The sequence below is a fragment of the Pistacia vera genome, unplaced genomic scaffold, assembly GCF_008641045.1.
Source record: "Pistacia vera cultivar Batoury unplaced genomic scaffold, PisVer_v2 Contig656, whole genome shotgun sequence".
NCBI lineage: Eukaryota > Viridiplantae > Streptophyta > Magnoliopsida > Sapindales > Anacardiaceae > Pistacia > Pistacia vera.
The window spans coordinates 2,219,363-2,243,446 of NW_022196508.1; the positions used below are offsets into that span (position 1 = coordinate 2,219,363).

Consider the following 24,084-nt stretch of genomic DNA (forward strand, 5'->3'; position numbering starts at 1 on the left):
TAATTGTTGATGTGGAACCTTTTTCTTGTTGAATCAGAGCATTTGATCAAAAGACTTCATATCCATTTCAACAAAGAAATGATGTCCAACAAGATGGAATTCAAATCTTTCAATAGCATTTTTTATTGCTAATACTTCCTTGAAAGTATAATGATAATGTTGTTGATATAGTTTGAATTGTTTGTAAGTAAATCGATGAGTAAAAGTAGCGGAAAATAAAAATTATTTCCCATCGATTACTCTGATTATCCCAAGGTCAGGGTGGTCTGATATATATTACATGCTTAAATTGAAACAACAAAGATAACATCAATCCAGTCAAGGATCAGAGATCTTACGCATGTTTGAAGGCTCCTTCAAATGTCTCTGAATTTACTTCACTACCAATTTAATGTAGAACCGAACGAATGGTGATCCACACGAAGACAATCCGAAGAACCGAAGAGGGATTTGCTAGATCCACTAATTGGCTTCAAAAATCAAATTAAATCAAAGAAAGATCTTTTATTCAAAACCAAAGGGAGAACATGAGAGAGAAGGGAGAAAGGGGGCTGCCTTTTCTTTCTTTAATAATGGAATGAATGATTTCTTTAACACAACTTGCACTTATATAGTGCAAGTTGTTAAAACCCTACTCCTAGAAGGAATACACATGGGTTCCAACTCTAATTCACCCTTGTATCCAAACACCCTTCTTATGGTATTTTATTTTTAATTAATTATTATTATAATTAAAAATCAATTAATATATTTATGAAATATATTAACATTTAAATATATGCGCATATATATTTAAATATAATCTCACTAATTTAATTTTAATATTAAATTAAATATAGGCAACAACTTCAACAAATTTAATTATATTGTGAGATTACTAAAATTGTCCTAAAAGACGAAAATACCCCTTGCATAAACTAATTCTTAAATTATCTTCTAAGTGTGTGACCCGTAGGCTCCTCATCATATCGATAGTGAGTAGTATTGCAATTAACACTAATTAATCGTCTCATTATACATAGACCAAGATTGACCCCTAGCAAAGCATCATGGCCACCCGATAGATTTGGATTCAGCAAAATAGCTATCTATCAACGATATGGTTACCGTGTAATCAAATCCTTTCATCATTTGTTATCTCATCGAGACTGAGATACTGAAATAGTGTCAACCTCAGTTACTCTCGATGTGTTTGTATTCAGTTACTGGACTAATGACTAGAATAATAAATTGATTGGGCAACAACTCAATCCCACTATAGCCACATATTTAGTGTCATTGCCATTTACTGAATTGCATAGTGAGATAACTTCTCTCGTACCCTGGAGTGATGAATCCTTTGTCGATCCACCATAGTCTCGATGCAGTTAATCACTACCGTATTGATAGCTCTAAATAGAACTATGTTAGACTAGTGTCAAACTACACCAATCGGTGCACAAGGCACTTCGGTGATCTCAAGTCTAAGGATCACATGCATCACCATGCGTTAGATTTGTTCCATAGACACTGGGGTTACTATCTATATGAAATCCTTTAGTGGGTTAGTCTAGTTAACTTGCCTACAGCAAGCACCTATGTGTTGCACTAGGTTGTCAACAAACAACCTTAACAAGTGAGATCAGTCCCTGCCTTTCGACAGGGCCGTTCAACACTATGGTAGCCTTATAGTATTATCTGTGTCCTTGGTTAGAATAATAATAGAGCTACAAAAATTTCTAGAATGGCCACCATATGTGATTATAGGGTTCTCACTATCAAGATTTGAAACACTTGATACCTCATCACGGTTTTACCATCCTAAAGACATATATCAATACATATCAATATGGTTTACACAATATAGAATAAAATGCTTTTTATTGATTAATGAACATTATTACAAAGAGTCAGTTCTAAGTCAATTTTACAATAATTGATTGGCTCTATGTTTAAATATATATTTATTGTTATCAATTCAATGGAAATCTGGATTCATTCATGTATTTATTTTGCCTTTAATTTTCATTATTGTGTGATGACACTTAGTGTGAATTAGTAGGTTGTTTGTGTTGAGATTATTGAATGAATGATTAGTATTTTGTGCATACACCCTGACAGAATATTAGTTGGTTCATGATTTCTTGAATAATTAGTGTTTGTGCATATGCCCTGACAGATGCGCATTTGTTCTTGATTTCGAGTATTCCTGTGTTTAATGGGTTTTTAATTCATAGGTTAGACTATACGCCCTAGCTAGTCTTGTGTTAAAAATACTAGGTTAATCCCGAACGTCTTACGGTAATACCTTGACTTAGTAAATGCAAACCCTAGCAACTGATTTGATAAACAATAGAAAGATGTTTGACATAGAGCTAGATAATTATGGTGAAATTAGAGCCCTAGGTTTTGGTTAATTGGGTTTTAGATAATTTTAATAGTTGTTTAATTTTAGTTTTATTCAATTGTTGCTTCTAAAGTGATTTTTCATAATTCTTTATTATTAATTCTAGTTATTAGTTATAATTGAAGCATAGTTATTAAGATTCGTAAATTGCTTACAAATCTCTATAAGATTGACCCTTGCTCTTGCACACTAGACTACGAGAGCGATTCGTGCACTTGCGAGGAATTAGAATTTGTTTATCAAGTTTTTGGCGCCGTTGCAGGGGATTTGTTTAAGTTATTTAATTTTCTTGATAACGTGTGCTTTAATTATTGATATTATTTTTCTGTATTATTTAATTTTTATTATTTTTATTTGGGTTACTTCTTTTTCTTTTTCTTCTTTGGTGTGTTAGTTTTTGAATGCAAGGTCGTCGATCACTGGATAAAAAATTAGTTCCTTACGTCGATCGAGTGGATTTGATTGGTAGAAAGAGGAAGGAACCAAAACTTCTTGAAAATTCATCAGATTTAGAGTTGTCAGATACAAGTTCAGAGCCAGAGATTATGGCAGAATTACCTCGACCTATGAAGGAGTATGCACATCCTACCATAGGAATGTTGCTATCTTGCATAGTGCTGAATGAGGCAGCAAGGAATTACGAACTGGAGAACATTCACTTTCAGATGTTATCGTCGTTCCATGGCATAGCCACAAAAGATCCACTTACCTTTATTCGTGATTTTTGTTCTACTGTTCAAACTTTTCCTTTACAGAGTTTGACAAAGGATCAGTTGCAGATACATTGCTTTCCCTACACATTGAATGATGCAGCAAAGAGATGGTTCATGACCTTGACCCCAGCTTCACTTACCATGTGGGATGTAGTTTACAACAGATTTATTGGTAAATTCTACTCTCATGCTAGACTTCCGAACTGTGCGGTAAGATTGCCACCTTTACTCAGATAGAAGGTGAGTCGTTCCATGAGGCTTGGAAGCATTTTAAATTATTGTTGGTTCAATGTCCACATCAAGATATCCTTTAGAATTGCTTAACCAATTTTTCTATGATAGACTGACATAGGCTTGCCAAGCCATAGTTGATAATGCTGTAGGTGATGCTATGGGAGATAAGACTGCACAAGAGACATACGAGCTATATGAGATGCTTGGAGCAAACTCGCACCAGAAAGTGTTAGAGGAAGATCCAAGGGAACTTATGAAGTGAACAATAACACTAAGCTGACAATGTAGGTTTCAGAGCTGACTAAACAAATGAAGACTATGTGCAATATGCTGATGGGACAACGACAAAGTAACTCTTTAGAGGTATGTTCTATTTGTAATAGTGGGCATACAACTAACATTTGTCCTTCTAGTGAGAGTTTTCCAGAGTATATAGAGCAAGCAAGTGCAATGAATTCCTACAATCAAAGGCCCAACAACCCATTTTTCAATACTTACAATCCAGGTTGGAGGAATCATTTGAACCTTTCTTGGAGTAATAATCCACAATAAGTGAGCTCCAACAACAAGTGAGCTTTATTCAAGTCTCTCAGAAGAACAACCAGAATTTTGGGCAGAGATTTTAGTAGCAAGAGGCATCCATAAGGAAGTTGGCAGTCCAAATAAGGCAAATAGTAGAAGTGGTTCAAGGGTATGTTCCTAGGAAATTACCAAGCCAACCTGAGCAAGCAAAAGCAATCACAACTTTGAGAAGTTGTAAGGTAATCACTAAAGAAATTAATTTTGAAACTAATGAGAAATTGGTTGATAATTCAAGGAATGATAAAGCCAAGGAGAAGCAACCAAGTGCACCTGTTTAGACTGAATATATAAACTCTACTGTATAATATTCTTTCTAGCTAGTATTTCTTTGGAAAAATATAAGAAAAACTCACTAAACATATTATAGAAATTATATATATAAGTATGAAATAGAGGGCCCATAATTGTTTTTTCTTTATATACAAATCTCTACATCAAGTAATAAGTCACAAAAATAAACTCAAAAATACAGTCCGACAGTGTTGCCTTTCTCCTCTGCTACTTGACGTCCCATCTGACCGCATCTCATCTACTACCTGCAAAAACAGTGAAATCAACGGAGTGAGCACTAATTGCTCAGTAAGTAGATCTTGGATTTTCTTTCCTTACACCAAACTTCTCAACTCTTCTCTGCTTTTTCTAAGATTCTAGTTTCTCACTTACCGATATGTAAGCACAAATAGGGAGACTAACTCAGGATAGTAGGAAATGGCATGACACATATGCACAAATGCATAAACTTTTTCTATGCAATGCATTTTTTTTTTTTTTTTTTTTTTTTCTTTTTTTTTTTTTTTTTTTCTTTGTTTTTTGGCTTTTCTATTCTTTCTTTCTTTTGCCGATCGGACTCGGTTGAGGCATGGATTTGGAACCCTGACCGTGTGAGTGTATTCTTAAATTCTTTCTTAGGTACAGTCCTCATCCACATGCACTTCTTACGGACTGTACAAATTCTTCTTTCTTATTCTTAGGCCGCTCACTAAAGGCGGCGTGCATGCAGGGCTATTCTTCTTCTCGATCACTCACGGGCTCCTCATCGCAACAACCTTCTCTTCTCTTATCCTTTTATATTTCTTTAAGTAAAATTTCAGTTATGAAGTATTCTTTAATTATATTCTTTAGAAGATGATTCTACAATTTATTTATTTTCTTTCTTTCTCTTTATTTTTTAATGTTCTCATACATATATATGTGTATGCAAATATGCTCATTCTTTGCTATTCTTTCTAAATGCAAATGTAAGAACGTAAGAATGCTTTATGGAACTAGTATTCTCTATCATCAACATTTCCATAACAAAGTAATAATCTAACATACTCATATATATGCACTTTCTTTGACATTTCATCAAACTTACATGCAAATTGTAACGACTATTTTCTACTCGTATTATCATAAAATATGCATAGTAAAATACATGTAAAATAGCATAAATAGTTGGGCCCAAATTTTTCTTTTATTAAACATACACATTCTTTACACAAAAAGTTATATCATGTACAAAAGCATCAAAACAAGGTGGACAGTGTAGCCATTTCTCTTCACTTAACAACGCCCATCCGACCGTATCCTCACCTAGATCCTGCAAAACATAGAAAACATCGGGGTGAGCACAAAGTAAATCATCTACTCATCTATCCCCGTAACTCTCTCTCTGATTCTTTCCTTACAAGTCTTGTTTACTCTCCCTTTTATAATCTTTCTGATTTCTCTTTCTCGTAACTCTTTTCTACTAACTCTCTTTAGTAAGTCACGGCCCTATCTGACCGGAGGCACGGCTGGGACTCATTCCCACTCTACGTGACTTGTACTCATTCTAGCCGATCAGACTCGGTTATGCATGGATTTGGAACCCTTGGCCATGTGAGTACATAATCTCTCTCTCGGGTAAACTCGGGTATAGTCCTCATTCGCATACACTCTCACGGGCTACACCACTTCTCTCTGATACTCATGCCGCTTTCTCAATGCGGGTACATACGGGAATACTCTACCCATTACTCACGGGTTCCCCATCGCATAACCTACTCTATTATCTTATCTAGCACTACTTTCCCTTTATTCTCTAGTGCTCATACTCTTTCTTTCTCTCCACTCTTAGAGTAGTTTAAACTCAATTTCTCTACTCTCTTTTTCTAATGCATAACTATTGCATGATTAATGCATATAGATGACTCATGCTAATTAATGCACTTATGAGATGCATTTATGCTATGTAGCAAAAATTAAGGCTTTTTACTCTTACTCATGCTTCTCTTGAGCATTTCATCATACAATTCAAGTGTATATAAAGCTCTACTTAAACTATAACTTTTCTCTTATCTTTAATCATCCAAAATGGGAGAAAAACTCCCTCATACACTCTAAATCCCTGTTAAAGGAAAACACTTCTATAAAGTTTACTCAAATCTTCCTTCAACCTCAATCAAAACTCACTCAACATCATAAAATCTTAACACTTCTCATAAAGGAAAATACTTCAAACAATTCAACATGAATACTCATCTCAATTCAATTCATCAACAAGCATAATACAAACTCATACATGCATATATCTCTACTCAATTTCTCTCAAAATCTCATTCAAATCTCAACTTGGTTGAATTTACTTACCTTGTGAAAAAGTGACTTCTCTAGCACTTTTCCTTTCCCTTATTGTCTTGTCTTCTTTTTACAACTCAAAACAACAACAACAACCATATAAGACTTCAATATAACTATAAGAAAACTCACATCTAAAGCAAGAATCCTTACCTTAGGATGCTTTAGATGATATTTCTACTCAAAATTACTCAAAAGCTCTCTTAAATCCCTTAGAAATCTTGGAACAATTGAAAGCAAAAAAGGAGAGAATTGAGAGAATGGATATGGTGGTGGAGAAGAATGAAATGAAGGGTTTATTACACTTAGCCCTTTTTAGTTCATGAGAAAATCAACACTTCCCAACTTTGCCCTTGATCTTCTTTGAAAATTCCATCTATATCCTTTGATTCATTATACTCACACCCCCATACTAACCCATTCTCTATGAAATTTCCTTACATTTTACCCCCCCTTTCCTGCTAATTAGAGGTAGAATGGTCATTTAACCCTTATGGAAAAATATCTAGAACTCTCAATACACATTTTAGTCGGCTCGTCGCCGCGGCGAAGAAACTTCCATCGCCCCGGCGAAGAAAGACAGAGCCTACACCGCCTTACTCAAAGCCAACTTCGCCGCGGCGAAGACTGCAAATATAAAATTCCTCAAATCTTAACCAATGTCAAGGGAAACACTCAACCAACTCAACACACAAACTCAATTAAAGCTAAATCAGTAAACATTTAAGCAAAATAGCAAATCTTAAGTACGTACCTCAAGTGGGGTGTTACACACGTACAATCTCTAAATTGGTTACACTTCCACATATTTCTCAAGTCACCAAAATTGGAGCAAACAACTCCCTAAAGCCAACAGCCAACCTAGCCGAATTTCATCCTCCACCTTTCTACATCCATTCTTTCATTTTTCATCCAAAATCCCATCAACTCAACACATACAAATACATCACTTCTCATCACATACCAATAAATCAATTCTCATCATTTACTAATAAGTCACTTCTCATAACATACTAATAAATTACTTCTCATCACATATAATAAATTACTTCTCATGGCCATGAAATTCACATATCAAACAACCTCAATTTTCAATCCATAATTCTCACCATCCAAACACACATACAACATACAAAAATTTCTCTACACAAGTATTTATCCAATCAAAGCTAAAGTTGGATTTACTTACCTTGAATTTGAGCAATTCCAACACTATAATCTCTCTTTGGTAGAATTCCCCTTCCTCTTAAACCCTAAGCATATAAAACCATAAGAATTCAAAACTTTAAAATTTAATCTCACATCTTGGTGCAAGAATCTTACCTTTGGATGCTTAGGTTTGAAAATATATCAAAATTGAACTAAAATCCTATGAATTTCCTTGAAAATTGAGTGAAGAAATTTGAGAGAATTTAGGCTGAAGGTGGCGTGAACTATGGGTAGAGTGGCTAAGGTTTCTCTTTTTGAATCCTTATTACTACATAATAATATATATAGTTTCCCATTTTACCCTTGCACTTTCTAAAAATTCCATATATGTCCCTTAGTCAATTACAAGAATGTCCTCATTTTTATTAACTTCTCCATGTTATTCTATTTCTTTTCACTCCCCACTTTTTCAACTAATTATGAGTGAAAAGACCATTTTACCCCTAATAACATTTTAAAGAATTTCCTTAACACTTGTCTAGGATAACTTTAACAAAATTCAACTAAGGGTATTAGGGCATAAATAAAGTTACGTACCTTGATGTGGGCGTTACATACTGTTGCTCCACCCAAACCTTATGTTGCATATGTGCCATTTCCGGGTCAATTAAATAAAAGCAAATGGGATAAGTCCTTCTTTGACATTTTTGATATTTTGTCCAAAGTGAATGTTAACTTGCCTGTGCTTGAAGTGATTAGGAACATGCCTGCCTATGCAAAGTTCTTCAAAGACTTGAATACATGGAAGCATAGATATGAGCCGAATGAAAAAGTGACGATTTCTATGACAGTAAGCGCAGTGCGTCAATGCAAATTGTCGCCCAAGATGAAGGATCCTGGAAGTTTTATTATCAATATCACGGTTGGTGTGGAAAAAGCAATGTTGGGTTTAGATGCAAGCATCAATCTCATTCCCTATTTGATTGATCAACACTTGGGACTGGGAGAACTAAAGCCTGTGACAATGACTCTACAATTGGCAGATCGTTCTATCAAGAATCATAGAGGTATCGTTGAGGACATTTTAGTTCAAATTGATACAGTAATTGTCCTTGTTGATTTTGGGATTTTAGATATGGAGATGACATCAAATCGTGACAATGAATTGCTGATTTTGCTTGCACGTCCTTTCATGGCCACCACGAAGACGATTATTGATGTGCAGAATGGATGACGGTTTTAGATCAAACTATTGAATTTTTTGTTTTCAAATCTTTATCTTGTCTTGCAAATACTAACGATTGTTTTCTTGTTGACTCCTTAGATCCTATCATTTTCTCAAGTTTTATGCAGAATAAGACGAAAGATAAATTGGAATTGGCCTTGATAGCAGAAGATGAAGAGTTCCTTGACCAAGAAGCTGAGGAGTATGTTGAGCTACTGTTAGAGTAGATGCCCTAGAGCCAATCAATTATTGTAAAATTGACTCTTTGTAATAATGTTCATTGATCAATAAAAGGCATTTTAATCTATATCGCGTAAATCATTATTATTGCAATATGTATTGATATATGTCCTTAGAATGGTAGAACCGTGACGAGGTATCAAGTGTTTCAAATCTTGATAGTGAGAACCCTATGAGCACATATGGTGGCCATTCTAGAAACGTCCGTAGCCCCAGTATTATTCTGAAGTAAGGGCACAGATAATACGGTAAGGCTATCATAGTGTTGAACGACCCTGTCGAAAGGCAGTGACTGATCTCACTTGTCAAGGTTGTTTGGTGACAACCTGGTGCAACACATGGGTGCTTGTTGTAGGCGATTACACCACAGCAAGTTCACTGGACTGACCCACCAGAGGATTCCATATGGATGGTAACCCCAGTGTCTATGGAACAAATCCTCTAACGAATGGTGGTGCATGTGATCCTTAGACTTGAGATCACCGGAGCGCCTTGTGCACCGATTGGTGTAGTTTGACACTAGCCTAACGCAGTTCTTTTCAGAGCTGTCAATACGGTGGTGATTGGCTGCATCAAGGAGTGTATCAAGACTATGGTGGATTGACAGAGGATTCATCACTCCCGGGTACGGGAGAAAGTTATCTCACGGCGCAATTCAGTATATGGCAATGACACTAAAACTGTGGCCACAGTGGGATTGAGTTGTTGCTCTATCCAGTTTATAATACGGGTCATTGGTCCAGAAACTGAATAAATAATATCGAGAGTAACCGAAGGTTGACACTATTTCTATGCCTTCGTCTCGTCGAGATAACGTATGATGAAAGGATCGAATTGCACGGTAACCATATCGTTGACAGGTAGCTACTTTGCTGAATCCGAATCTATCGGGTGGCCATGATGCCTTGCTAGGGGCCAATCTTGGTCTGTGTATTAGTGAGACGATTAATTGGTGTTAATCGCAATACTATACACTGCCGATATGATGAGGAGCCTAAGGGTCACACACATAGAAGACAATTTAAGATGCAAGAAGAAAGAAGGGCGTTTTCGTCTTTTAAGGCGAAAGGGTATTTTGGTAATTTCACAGTGCAATTAAATTTGCTGAGGTCGTAGCCTTTATTTAATTTGTTAGAAAAATTAAATAAGTGAAATTACGTTTAAATGTGTGTTCGCACATATTTAAATATATTATCATTATTGTTAAATGTTAATATATATTTAAATATATATATTAATTGATTTTAATTGAGATAATGATGGAAATTAAAATAAATCAAATTGGGAGTGTTTGGCAACATGGGGCGTTTGGGTTGGAGCCCAAGCCTATTCCGTATGGGATTAGGGCAAATTGTTTTTAAATATAAAAGGAAAAGTGTGTGATTTTTTAATTAAGGGTTTTTTCTTTTTTGAAAAACAAAAACACAGCAGCCCAAATTTTGCCTCTCCCACGGCAGTAACACCAAGAGCCTAAAAATCAATTCAATTGATTTTTGTTTTTCTTCTTAATCTTGAAGCCAAAGAGGATCTAGCAAATCCCTCTTTGGTTCTTTTGAGATTGTCTTCGTGTGGACTATGTAGGTTCGATCCTACACTTGGATTGGTAGCAAAACGTTCAAAGACAATCGTGGTGGAGCCTCCAAACGTGCGTTTGTTTCTCTTAACTCATGTTGAATATTTCTGCAGATTTTATTTAATATAAATTGTAAAATCATACCCTTGATCTTGGCTCACGTAAACGATCCTGTTATATTATAATTTTTGTTTCCGTTGCGTATACGGGACCATTTACTAACGGCTACTGAATCGTGAAGTTGTTGAGACGATTGATGAAGAGTTGAGGATGGCCATAGAACAAGTAGATGTTAATATGGTTTCATCCACTAACTCCTCGCCTAAGTTAGAGCTCAAACCATTAGCACCTATATTGAAATATGTGTACTCAGGAGATAGTCAAACCCTTCCAGTGATTATAGCGTTAGACCTCACTTCAGAGGAAGAGGAAAAACTACTTAGAGTGTTGAGTGAGTATAAAGCAGCCATAGGATGGACCATAGCTGATATTAAGGGAATTAGCCCTACTATGTGCATGCATAGTATTCTATTAGAGGAGGAAGCAAAAATTCTAGGTAAAGTCAAAGAAGATTAAACCTGAAGTGGTTAAAGCTAAAATCTTGAAACTCCTTGATGTTGGGATAATTTATCCAATTTTTTATAGTATGTGGGTGAGTCAAGTCCATGTGGTACCTAAGAAGTCAGGTATTATAATGGTAAGAAATTCTGATAATGAGTTAGTACCAATGAAGATGACAACGAGTTGGAGAGTTTGTATCGATTATAGGAAGTTGAATTCTGCATCAAAGAACGATCATTTTCCTCTTCCTTTTATTGATCAAATGCTTTAGCAATTGGCTGGTCATACTTACTATTGTTTTCTTGATGGTTTTTCAAGTTACAACCAGATTCTTATCGCACCTGAAGATCAAGAGAAAATGACATTCACGTGTCTATTTGGAACTTTTGCATACAAGAGGATGCCATTTGGATTAAGCAACGCTCTTGCCACATTCCAAAGGTGCATGATGTCCATCTTTTCAGATATGATTGAGATGTTTAATGAGGTATTTATGGATGATTTTTCTATTTTTGGAACTTTGTTTGATGATTGCCTTAGTAAATTAACTTTAGTGTTGTAAAGATATGTAAAGACAAATTTGACTTTGAGTTGGGAGAAGAGTCATTTCATGGTTAAACAAGGCATTGTTTTAGGACATGTAGTTTCTAGTAAAGGGATTGAAGTAGATAAGGCAAAGATAGATGTGATAGCTTTCACCTACATCTGTGAAAGGTGTGTGTAGTTTTCTTGGTCATGTAGGTTCATATAGGCGTTTTATTAAGGATTTTTCAAAAATTAGTAGGACTTTATGTAACGTATTAGCTAAAGAAACAACATTCGAATTCTGTGATAAGTGCCTTATTGCTTTTAATACTTTGAAAGAAAAACTCACCTCTGCTCCTATTCTTATGTCAGCTGATTGGTCTCTCCCCTTTGAATTAATGTGTGATTTTCGATTACGCTCTAGGAGCTGTTTTAGGATAATGTGTTGAAAAACTGCATCACGTTATTCATTATGCAAGTCAGACTTTAAATGATGCTCAGATTAACTATTCCACCACTGAAAAATAGTTTTTGGCTATTGTTTTTGCTTTAGAAAAGTTTTGTTCTTATTTGATTGGGTCTAAAGTGATTGTTTATTCTTACCATGCTGCTTTGAGATATTTTATGTCTAAAAAGGATGTTAAGCCTAGGTTGATTAGATGGATTCTATTGCTGCAAGAATTTGATTTGATTATCAAGGACAAGAAGGGAAACGAGAATGTAGCGGTTGATCATTTGTCGCGACTAGTGGATACAACAAGCCGCGAAGATCATAATCAAGAAGGGGATTATCCTCTTAATGAGACTTTTCCGGATGAACAACTTGTTTCTATATGTGGAAAAGAACCTTGGTATGCAGATATAGTGAATTACCTTGCATGTGATATTTTAAAATGTAATGTCTCACTTGGCAAGTATTCACTGAATATCCTATAGAGAGAATCCAAAGAATTGCTAGTTTAAAAAGGTGTTCGTCTAAATTTTTTATCCTTAATCCAGTTATAACATACTATTACACAAAGATTATTTCTCACATATATAAATCCACATTAAATTTCTTCACTGAGACAGTGTGTGCAATCCTCTCACCAACTTGACGTTTCTTGACCACTACAATCTAATACCTGCAAAAATAAGGAAAGCAACGGGGTGAGCTATAAATGCTCAGTAAGTAAACCAAATCTAATTATGCTCTTACTTTGTTGTCCCCGTTTTTGCAGTACTGCTTCTAAATTTCTACTTGCTTTCTCTCTTTATTCTCAGGCCTACTACTTAGCAGTCTTCTGTTTTTCTCAAATCTTTCTAAATCCTTCTAAGGCTGTGCTATTCTTTATCATTTTATTTCTCTTCTTTGCTAGATTATAAATTTCTGTTTCTTTCTCTACTCAACAAATCACTAAGTTTTCTTGCTATTTGTCATGTTTCTAATTTCTGTTCTTTTCTAGCATGTATCTAATTTATGTTCTTTTCTTGTATATCTCTAATTTCTTTTCTATTCTCGTAGGCTTATATTTTCTTTTCTTCTCTATTCTCATGGTTCCTATTTTCTTTTCTTCTTTATTCTCATGGGCTTCTATTTTCTTTTCTTCTCTATTCTTATGGGCTTCTATTTTCTTTTCTTGGCTAGTTAGACACACAATAATAAATAAACTGTTTAATCTATGCATAAGATGCAATGCACATGAAATGTCTGATGCATATGCAAATGATCATGTTTGTATTCTTTCTGAAAATTCTTTTCTAATTCTTTTCTTTTCTTTCTAAAATTCTTTCTGTTTTCTATTTCTTATTCTATTTTTCTTTCTTTCTGAAATTTTTTCTGTTTTCTGTTTCATATTCTATTTTCTTTCTTTCTGAAACTCTTTCTGTTTCTTATTCTATTTTTCTTTCTTTCTGAAATTCCTTATGTTTTCTGTTCTAGTCTGCCGATCGGACTAGGCTGAGGCACGGATTTGGAACCTTGGCTGTGTGAGCGTATTTTGAAATTCTTTCTGGGTACAGTCCTCATCCACTTGCACTTCTAACGGACTATACAAATTCTGTTATTCTATTCCGAGGCCGCTCACTGATGGTGACGTACATGTGGGAAACTTCTGCATCTCTATCGCCACTAGCTAACGTAGCGAATGCTCACAGATTCCCCATCGCAACAGCCCTCTGAAAACATGCTCTGTAAATCTGCAAAATAACTAGCTAGACATTTCCAATAATTATAAAATTTCTGAAATATATGCTATGTCATGCATTTATATGCTGTCTATGCATGATCCCAAAATACGTGTCTGACACTGACATATATTCTATTAATTCTAAGGCTTTTATTTCTATACTTTTCTGAAAAGCCCAAAGTTCTATTCTACTAACACGCTTAAATTAAACATTTTCTATTTTATTCTTTATTTATGAATTCTATGCATCGTGTGTATGTACGCGATTCTATAATTTCTCCGTAATTATGTAATTTTTCAATTCTATTATGCTATGTAAAATGTACACGTACACAAGTACATTAGCTCTCACAAATTCTACTCTTCTATAATTCTATTAGTGAGATATTAAAATGACACAATTCAACTAGGGAATGAATTCCACATTTTGGGCAATCTAATTTCTTCTATAAAAATCTATGCCACAACTTAGGTATTAAGTCTACTAACTTGCTCAATTATACTACTAGTTTTTCTCAAACTTATATGTCACATAACCATGTCATTAAACAATTCTCTAATATTTTTCTAATGTAACAAACATGCCTTGTATAACTTTCTAAATACAAATCTTAATGCCATAAATTTGCATTCTCTTACATGACCATCAACTTCAATTGTTGTACATGCCCTTCTTTCTTCTTTTCTTTTGGCTACATTCTATACATTAATCTATATTGCCATATTAATCATTGTAGATTCAATCTAACATATGGCACAACATATATACTTTGGCTAAATTCTAGTTTCTTTCTAACATTCTTAACTAAACTTTTGGCCAATGCAACCTATTCTCAAGATCTTCTAGCACAAGTCTATAACTTGTAATATATAATAAGGCATGAAAACTATACTCATACCAATCAATTTCTAAAATGGTCATGTATTTAATATATAAACCAAACTTCTATTTATTTGATGTTTCTTTTGATATCTATACTTGGGAAAGCTTTTCTATTATTTATACAATAAAATCACTTATTACATGTTTGTAATTAATCTCAAAACAAGAGACAACAATATACTCATTTGGCCAAGCCATTATTTGGATGATCTTTCTAAATTCAAGTACACAAACTTGAGAATTTATTATGGCATATTGATATGTCATTACATAATCTACCATTCTCTGCTATCAACAATGCCATATCAAAGTAACAATTTAACATACAATTCCTTTCTAACACTTTCCCAAGGCCATAAGTTTCACAAGTTCTAATTCAATAACTAAAATATAATGTGCTGTTCAAGAAATACTAAAGGTTCAAGTAACTTGAACCATGCACTAAGAGCCATTTATCTCATTGAACTAACATGGCCAAGTGATATTCTAAATTTTGGCATAACAAAATGCACTCTTAAATACTAAAATTTACACTTGGTTAAGCCTAACATAACCTTTCTACTCAAATTCTTTCCTTTCTCTAACAATTTCTTCTATAGGATTTAACCAACTCATGCATGCATTTCTCTTTGGATTTTCATCAAACAATTCATATGCACATGCAAATACTTAGTTGGCCACACTTCCACATTTCCCCAAATCCACCAAAATTGGAGCAAAAACTCCCTAACTTTAGCTTTAAATCTAGCCGGTTTCAACAATTTTCAACACTTTAAAATTTCATCACTAATTCTTCCATATTTCATCCAAATCACCACATACTCAAGCACTACTTCTCATGGCTGAAAATTTACCATCATTCCACTCAAAACAACCCATAATTTCCACCATACAATCACATACAACAATACAAATCAATCTACACAATTATGCTCAATCAAAACTAAAATTGGGTTTACTTACCTTGAATTTGTGCAACACTAATGATATAACCTCCCTTTGCTAAATTCTCTCCTCTTGGACCTTTGGATGCTTTAGGATTGAAAATCTACAAAAATTAAGCCAATTCCTAAGAATCCTCTTTGAATTTGATGAAAAGTTTCAGAGAATTTGATGAGGGGTGGCATGTACAAGGGATAGAATGGCTAGGGTTTAGTTTATTGAAAAATTATAACTAAATAAATATATATTTCCCATTTTGCCCTTGCACTTTTATGATATTCAAATATGTCATACGTGCATTTACTGATATACCCTCACTTTCAATAGCTAACACATGTTCTTGTCATTTTCACTCCCCACTTTGTCATCTAGTTGTGAGTAAAAGACCATTTTCCCTTATTCTTTAATTTCTTCTATTACTTTACAAACACGTATTTATCTCGGCATCACATCCTGTGTATTGTCCATAACCTTTCTACCACTCTATTCTCATGCTAGCACACTTAATACATTATATTTACATACTCATTTTTCACTTGAACACGTGATATGTGTGTGAAATGACCATTTTGCCCCTATGAAACTTTTTGATTCCTTTATAAAACTAGTTAAATATATTCACTATGACTATAAATAATCCCTACCATAGTCTAAATGTGGGTATTACATAAAACCGATCTAACCTTTCAGGAAAAGAAGAAATTTTTATGCATGGTGATTACTATTTTTGGGATGACCCTTATTTGTTTAATGTAATACCAAGATGTCAAGGTATGTTCCCAACTCAAATAGTCATTTATGTTAATTTATGTTAAAAAGCATAAAATCTAACAAAGGGCAAAATAGTCAATTCATTTGGAACGTATGAACCAATTATCCTAACAGGGATTAGGGCAAAAAGTCATTTTGCCTATGGATAAGCATTGCAAAGTCAAGGAGATTAGGCTTAATTGCATTTATGCATTAATTAAGTATAAAATGTTTAGTGCCAAATGACCAAAATGCCCTATATAAGAATTAAGGACTTATGAGTATACAATAAAAAATTAGCCAATAGCATAATTTGGAAAATAATGAAATATTTTCCTATAAATGAGAGGAAATCGTTCAAGCCAAGGGAGATATCATTTCTTCAACCTTTCTTCCATTTTCTCTCAAATCTTCCATGAAACAACTTTCTCCTCTAAGTTTTAAGGAGTATTGCTAATTTTTCAAGGAGACAAGATAGGAGCCTTGGATCTTCAAATTGAAAGGTAAGGTAAGGACTAAAATCCTAGTTTTGATGTGATTTGAAGATTTGAGGTAGATGTTGAGTATAGTGTTATATATGTAGATTAGGTTGTAAAAAAGATAAGGCAAAGGATTTGGTGGGGGGAATTCTTTAAAAAGGTAAGGAAGACCTCCCATGACTTTGGGATTTGCTAGGGTTTGTAATTTTAATGAAACCTTAAATTAAGGTTTTAAGGCATAGATAGATGATGGCAAGTGTAGTTGAACTCATTAATGTAATTTATTGGCTTGAATTCATTATCATGAAGTTATTGCCATTAATTTTTTATGAGTTGTTATTTTTTAATTGAGAAATATAATTTGATGTTGATTGTGGCAAAACTTGTAGTATTGGAGGCCACATGGTGTTGAATGGTTGCTATTAGAATGTTGATGTGTTGTTTGTGTTAACTTACAATGTTATAGCATGATGGATGATCATGGGAATGAGGTTTTACACTTCCTTTAACATGTTAAAGACTATTAAGGAGAGTTTAATTGATCCATAAGTTGACATATTTTGTAATTGTCAATAGAAGTTGATATGGCATGGTTTAATATAAAAATTCAATTTGGCAATTTTAGGGGTTATGTTAAACATGCTCAGTATTTCGACCATAACTGAGTTATAAAAATTTAAATGAGATGATTCTTGAAGCATTGAAATTTAAGACATACCCTCAATTTTTATGTTTACGCTAAGCGGATGGAAAAGGGCCTGAAGAATAAACTTCTTGTTATAAAGTTAAGATTAACATGATTAATTCTTATGATTATTAATTGATTATTAATGTATTGTTAATTAAGCCATGTACTAATGTTTACCCATTACTTAGATGATCTTTGAAATATATCCATGGTCATGGATGCGAATGTATGATTAATGTTTGAAATGGCATGAGATGCAATGTAATCTATACTTCAAGATGATGATGTGAGCAAGAGGTTAATGTAATGATTGATAATCCATAGATGAATCAAAAGTATTAAGCTCATTAAACATGTATTACATGCCATAAAATTTTAGAGATATATATGCTTTAATGCTAGATAACGCGTAAGCATGCCCCAATGATACGAGCTCTAGATGAATTTGAGGCTAGATGAGAGGAAGATGAATATTGCTTTAGATGCTAGATAACACGTAAGCACGCCTCTCGATGATATGACGTCTAGATGAATTTGAGGCTAGATGAAAGGAAGATATATATGCTTAGATGCTAAAATAAGCATAAGCATGCCTCCGATGATATGAGCTCTAGATTAATTTGAGGCTAGATGATATGAAGTGCTTAAGACACTAAGAAAATTGTTCAACTAGAGGTTAAATGATTCATATGGGTTTAGTTGCATTACATGAGTTATGATGTTATTTACGTCATAGATAGTTGTACTCATGTTAGATGATTTTTAGATGTTATGTCATGACATGTGATGTGTGTGTACTATGTTTACATACTTATTTGTATGTGTACACTTGATGTTTTATATACCATGGGGAAGTGATGAAAATATATGGGTTAGTCAAGAAAAGGAACCGTACTTAGATGCAAAAGAGGTTGTAGTATGCGAATGAATGTGTTTGAATGAATGTCAAATAACATACTTGGTATATGGATCATTCCTTACTGAGCGATTACTGTTCACCCTTTCATGATTGAATGTTTTACAGGTAATCCAAAGCGAAGGATGCTGAGATACCAAGGCTATGTGTGAGGGAGATAATTTATTGTCATCCTGACGTTTTATCTTGATGTAAATATGTAAATGAAAAATATTTTTGAAATACCTTTTTAAAGCTTCCACCATATGAATGAAAATGGCATTAATATGTTTTGATTGATTGATGCCCAAATGATTCAAGTTTTTATTTTATTTTATTTTATTTTTGAATGTACAAATTTTGATCCTGCGGTACATCTTATAGTAATGTTTTGGACATTATTATTATTCTTGCATAGGTTTTCTAAATACAACTCGTTCCCCAGACATGAATTCTTTAGATTCTCATTAAGGGATATTCAGAGGGTACCTGACTGGGGAGGGGTTTTAAATTTAAGAGTTGTCCGTATCAGATAATCAGGAGATGTGTGCCGGAGCAAGAGTAGCAGCGTATATTGCAGCATAGTCATGAACTAAATTGTGGAGGGCATTTCGGGGGAAAGAAGACAACACTAAAGGTATTGCAATCAGGTTTTTATTGGCCAACTTTGTTTAAAGATGCGTTTACTTTTTGTGCTAGATGCCAACAAATTGGAAACAGTGGCAAGAGGAACGAGATGCCACTTACGTCATTCATGGTGGTGGAATTATTTGACGTCTGGGGTATAGATTTCATGGGTCCATTTCCTAACTCTTATGGTTATACGTACATGCTTGTTGTTGTAGATTACGTGTCTAAATGGATTGAGGCAATCACCACAAAAACTAATGACGATAAAAATGTACTTAGTTTCCTTAAAGATTTGATTTTCCCAAGGTATGGTACCCCTAGAACTATTATTAGTGACAGGGGGAGTCATTTTTGTAATAAGTCTTTTGCAGATTTGTTGAAGAAGTACAATGTAACTCATAAAGTGGCCACCCTATATCACCCTCAAACTTCCAGGCATGTAGAGGTGAGTAATAGACAAATCAAAGAGATTTTGGAAAGGACAGTGAACACATCTAGAAAGGATTGGGCGTTAAAGTTGAATGATGCTCTATGGGCTTATAGAATTGCATACAAAAATCCAATAGGGATGAGCCCATATAGGCTAGTTTTTGGAAAGGCATGCCACTTACCGATGGAATTAGAGCATCGAGCTTACTAAGCCATTAAACGGTTAAATTTCAACATGGACAAAGCCAGAGAGGTAAGGAAAATGCAAGTAAATGAGTTGGAAGGGCTTAGGAATGAAGCGTATGAAAATGTGAAGATTTACAAAGAACGAACGAAGCTCTATCATGATAAAGCAATACAACGCAAGGAATTTCGTCCAGGTATGAAAGTTCTGCTTTATGACTCACATTTGTGACTTTTCCCAGGAAAGCTGAAGTCACGATGGATGGGACCATATAAAGTGCTCGAAGTGTTTTCTCATGGTATAGTGAAAGTTCAAAACCTAAAGACAAGGAGTAATTTCAAGGTTAATGGGCCTTGGTTAAAACCATACTTGGAAGATTTCCTTTCAAAACAAGTGGTGGAATACCTCGACGATGTGAAGTAAAAGACCATGCACTCCGTCTTGCATAGACGTTAAATAAAAATACTTACTGGGAGGCAACCCAAGTTTTTTTTTTATTTTTATTTATTACTTTTACTTTTACATTATTCTTGTTTATGTGTTAGTTTTAATTTTTTTCTATTGTTTAGGAATAGCTGTTTTGCGCCGTGACCCAAATTTTTCATGCTACTGTGCAAAAAGGGACCACAAGGCAGAAACTTCATGTTGGGGCATGGCATTTTTTCACGTCGTAGCTCGAAAAGGGAGAATCCGATCACGAATCCACGCCACGACAGAAAAATGATCTCCAAGATTGAAACTTAATGCTGCAGTGTGACAATTTTTCGTGTTGCAGTGTGATCCCTCTCCATAACACAAGCACCGCGATGCGAATCAAGTTATATAAGAAAAAGAAAAAAACCTAAATTTTTCTTTTCTCCTCAGCCATTCTTTCACGCCGCAGCACCATTCCACACTCTCCTCTCCAATCAATTTTTTTTTTTTTTTTTTTTGCTTTTTACTCTAGAATCTACTCCATTCACCACATCTAATCCCTTCCCACATCACCAAAACACTTACCTTCCCTTTATTTTGCAGGATGATATCGAATTGAAGAAGAAGATGTTAGGGTTTGTGATTTCTGGTTTTTCAATTGGAGAATTTTTCTTCAATCTAAAGCTTCAGACTCATTCTTGGTACCTTGGTAAGCCTTTTTCATTCTTAACTGAAGCATAAATTGTGCATGTTGATGCAGATTGGGCACTTGGGACACTTTACACCGAACGCTTTGATAAATTGTCTTATGGATTGTTTGTGGATTGTGTTGGGTGACTAGTTGCGATTGTTTGTGGCTAGTTTTAAGTGAAATTGTTATTTTTTGAATAAATTAGTGTATTCTACTTGTGTGATGCCAGCTGCCTTGATTGGAATTGAAGTGTATTTGGGTTGATTGAAGTGTCTGGGCGTGAGTGTGTGTGTGGTGCAGTGAGGTGTTAGGAAACGGTCCATATATGCAGCGAAAAACAAAATCATAATAACAAGGATCGTTTCCCATTGAGCCAAGATCAAAGGTACAATTTTACAATTTATGTTAAAATAGAAATCTGCAGAAATTAATCATGAGTTTAGAAAAACATACGCACGTTTGGAGGCTCCTCTAAATTTGTCAATAAACGTTTTTGCTACCGATCCAAGTGTAGGATTGAACTCACGTAGTCCACACGAAGACAATCACAAAGAACTAAGGAGGGATTTGCTAGATCCTCCTTAGCCTTAAGAATCAAGAAGACAAATCAAATGAATTGATTTTGGGCAAAAAATGGATTCTGCCGTGGGAGTGTAAATGGGGCTGTGTGTTTTTGCCTTTCAAAGAGAAAAATGAACTAGTGAAAAATCACTCATTTTACAAATAACATTTTTCTTTTATAGTAAAACTTTAATGCCCTATTTCATATATGGAATAGGCTTGGGCTCCAACCCAAACACCCCATGTTGCCAAACACTCCCAATTATATATATAAATTTAATTCATCATTATCTCAATTAAAATCAATTAATATTTAATTAACATTTAACAATAATGATGATTTAATTAAATATGTGCGAACACACATTTAACCGTAATTTCACTTATTTAATTTTTTAACAAATTAAATAATAGGCTACGACCTCAGCAAATTTAATTGCACTGTGAAATTACCAAAATACCCTTTTGCCTAAAAAGACGAAAACGCCCTTCTTTCTTCTTGGCTCTTAAATTATCTTCTATGTGTGTGACCCATAGGCTCCTCATCATACCGGTAGTGTATAGTATCGCGATTAACACCAATTAATCGTCTCACTAATACACAGACCAAGATTGGCCCCTAGCAAGGCATCATGGCCACCCGATAGATTCGGATTCAGCAAAGTAGCTACCTGTCAACGATATGGTTACCGTACAATACGATCCTTTCATCATACGTTATCTCGACGAGACGAAGGCATAGAAATAGTGTCAACCTTCGGTTACTCTCGATATTATATATTCAGTTTCTGGACCAATGACCCGTATTATAATCTGGATAGAGCAACAACTCAATCCCACTGTGGCCACAGTTTTAGTGTCATTGCCATATACTGAATTGCGCCGTGAGATAACTTCTCCCGTACCCGGGAGTGATGAATCCTTTGTCAATCCACCATAGTCTTGATACACTCCTTGATATAGCCAATCACCACCGTACTGACAGCTCTGAATAGAACTGCGTTAGGCTAGTGTCAAACTGTACCAATCGGTGCACAAGGCGCTCCGGTGATCTCAAGTCTAAGGATCACATGCACCACCATTCGTTAGAGGATTTGTTCCATAGACACTGGGGTTACCATCCATATGGAATCCTCTGGTGGGTCAGTCCAGTGAACTTGCTGCGGTATATCCGCCTACAACAAGCACCCATGTGTTGCACCAGGTTGTCACCAAACAACCTTGACAATTGAGATCAGTCACTGCCTTTCGACAGGGTCGTTCAACACTATGATAGCCTTACCGTATTATCTGTGCCCTTACTTCAGAACAATACTGGGGCTACGGACGTTTCTAGAATGGCCACCATATGTGCTCATAGGGTTCTCACTATCAAGATTTGAAACACTTGATACCCTCGTCACGGTTCTATCATTCTAAGGACATATATCAATACATATTGCAATAATAATGATTTACGCGGTATAGAATAAAATGCCTTTTATTGATTAATGAACATTATTACAAAGAGTCAATTCCACAATAATTGATTGGCTCTAGGGCACCTACTCCAACATGGGGTACTTATTGAATTGTGGTGTATTGTTGGGTGTTTGATTGAGGTTAATTTGTGGAACTTTCAAGAGTTTTCGTGTGTATTGTGCATTGTGTGAGTGTGCAGCTATGGCGGGTGGTGTAGGCTTGTTTGTGTATTGTGTTGGTGAGTTTGTGTTAGGCTCAATAGGTGAAGAGTGTTACTGATTGAAGCTCTCAAAGTGTGTGAGATGGCACCCTTAAGAGACTTAGAAAGCAGCCCCACGTTCGAGTTATGTGCGCTTTGTAAGTCCTGCAACAAAGAAAAGGTATATTGAGACCGTGACTGGTAGTCGCGGGTTTGTAGACGAAAGGGGGTTTGATTTTGAAAATGAGGAGCTAAGGGTTACTAATGTGATTAAAGAGATGAAATGGGCAAAATTATGTTCTCATCCTGAGCCTGCCGTTGAACCTTTGGTAATGGAAAGATGGGAAGATTAGGATTAGAGAAGTGGAGGTTTGCTTTGATACAACAACAATTAATCGATTTTATGGCCTCCACAATATTCCAGTGGCAGAGGATGAATTAAATATATTCTTCAAGGATCCAGATTCTGGATTGGTTTTGTAGAATTTAACCGTCGGTCAAGGTGAATAGAGAATGTCTAAGGACAATTTCAAAGGCATTCTTGTTAAAGATCAAGTTGTTATGTATATAGAAGAAAACTTAGTTAGTTAGAAATTAGTTATGCTGAGCTGTAAGTTTGTTAAGATAGTTAGAAGAAATTAGTTTAACAGCTGTGTATTATTTCTTTATATATAAGCAACAATGTAACAGACTTCTCATTATGAAATAAGAGAATTCTTCATTTTCACATTTCTTGCCCCCAAATTAACAATTCTGGCAAAATTTTTGACACCCTTGCATTAATTGTGGCAATATTTTGTGTGCACCTCGATTTTCCCCACTATTCAGCACAGCACAGTGGACACAGAAAGGGCACTATTGCTTTATGGTATTGCTCAGCGGATACGGATAGATGTGGGCAATCTTATTTATTATCGGATT

General features: G+C 34.9%; 1 non-coding gene across 1 annotated transcript; it reads right to left on the reverse strand.

Annotated features, from left to right (window-relative positions):
- Positions 1–3,299: 3,299 nt before the first annotated feature.
- On the reverse strand, positions 3,300–3,406 carry LOC116112220. The gene has a single exon (XR_004125192.1). It is a non-coding gene; the product is annotated as a small nucleolar RNA R71 (small nucleolar RNA).
- Positions 3,407–24,084: the final 20,678 nt, after the last annotated feature.